The sequence below is a fragment of the Myotis davidii genome, unplaced genomic scaffold, assembly GCF_000327345.1.
Source record: "Myotis davidii unplaced genomic scaffold, ASM32734v1 scaffold1808, whole genome shotgun sequence".
Taxonomy (NCBI): Eukaryota; Metazoa; Chordata; class Mammalia; order Chiroptera; family Vespertilionidae; genus Myotis; species Myotis davidii.
This window is the reverse complement of record NW_006298689.1, coordinates 20,978-22,976: the sequence shown is the minus strand read 5'-3', so window position 1 is coordinate 22,976 and position 1,999 is coordinate 20,978.

The window sequence follows — 1,999 nt, the reverse complement described above, 5'->3', positions numbered from 1 at the left end:
ATATATTCTCTGACTACAAGGCCATAAAACTCAGCTAAAAAAACTTTTTGGGGTAACTTTTAAAGCAATCTCTTCAATTAAAACTTGGTCAAAAGAGAATTATTCAAATTACTATTTAAAAGATTACAATGAGCCCAGCCAGTGTGGCTCAATGGTTGAGTGTTAACACATGAACCTGGAGGTTGTGGTTCTATTGGTTTGATTCCTAGTCAGGGCACATGCCTGGGCCTCCAACTTGATCCCCAGGAGGGGGTGAGCAGGAGGCAGCCCATCAGTGATTCTCTCTCATCATTGACGTTTCTATCTCTCTGTCCCTCTCCCTTCCTCTGAAATCAATACAAACATATTTAGGAAAAAAAATGATTATAATGACAGCTCTATGTCAAAACTCAGGGTGTGACCAAAGTTGTACTCAGTTGAAAAATATCCTTAACTAAATAAGCCAGTCAGAGAAGATAAATATCTCACTCATTAGTGGAATATAATGAACAACATAAACTGATGAACAAAAATAGATCCAGAGACACAGAAGCATTGTCAGGGGTAGGGGAGGGTGTGAGGGGAAAAACTGGGGAGAGGTCAATGGGGGAAAAAGAAAACATGTAATACTTTGAACAATAAAGAATTTAAATTACAAAAATATATATCCTTAAATATTTTCAGTTAAAAAAATAAAGCATGAAATTAAATTGAATTCATTAAAAGAACAAAAAATACTTCAAGAAAGCAGATTAAGTTTATAACAAAGACAAGAATTAATGGATTTAAAGACAGAAAAACAGAATTTATAAATCCAAACCATACTGATATCTAATAAATATAGTCAAGAAAAGAAGTTAGGAAACACAAACAAAATTAGAAATTTTAAGGGAGAATAACACTTTTTTCCTTAAAATATGTGTTTTATTGATTTGAGAAAGAGAAAGGAAGGGAAAGGGAGAGATGGAAACTTCAATCAGATGCTTCTTACACTGGGAATAGAGCCCGAAATCCAGGCATATACCCTGACAGAGAATCAAACCTCTCAGTGCATGGGACAATGCCCAGCCAATTGAGCCACAGCAGCTAGAGCACTTAACATTTTTAATTTTTTTTATTTATAATATTCTTATTCTTATTTCTTAGAAGACAGCATTCATTGTTACTATGTTAGTTTATTTCAGATAAATGTATTGAAAAACTCTCATTGGGGGTTCATGTCCCTGTAACCAGAAAAGGTGGAAAGAACACATATGTTTGTGTAGGAAAACTGGTGACCCTGTTTTATACAACCAAACAAGAATGCAATTTCACTCTTGAGTCATTCTTTGACCTTAAAGGATGAATAGAATCCTGAGCATCATAGAGATATATCATGGATGAAACTGATAATGATCATTTCTCCATACTTTCCAACCTTATGAAAAATTTAGAGGGATGGATTCTATATTCTTTATAGTAATCAAAGAATCACATTATAGGAAACACTGAAAATTTTCAAGAGGACACATTAAGATAACCCAATAAAATATAGAGAAACACCAACCATTACCAATCATATGTATACACCCCCTTACAAATGGGCATCATTCCTCCATACTTTAATGAATAGATGCATAGCATGAAGAATAAACATTTTGCATAGTGATTTAAAAATTTGCTTTATCATATTGAAATTAATCTGTGATTTGAAGTGGTATTAGGTCAACCTACTTATTAAAATTTATCTTTCAATGAAGAGTCATCTTGAAGACATGGATTTGATAATCATTTTGAAAGTGGCAAAGTTAGGGATATGAACACTGAGCTGAAAGAGAACAGGATCCTAATGAGGAGAATAAAACCCAGTAACCAGCTATTAAACACACTGATATGTCAGAGTCTACATTATCAGGAAAAGCAGTTGAGACAGTGACATACAAAAGAATGTCAGTCATAAAAGTGAACAACAGAAGTCTCAGATTTTCCTCTCATACAAAACTGTATAAATTGCCTTGGTCATTCATTCATGCACTGGGCC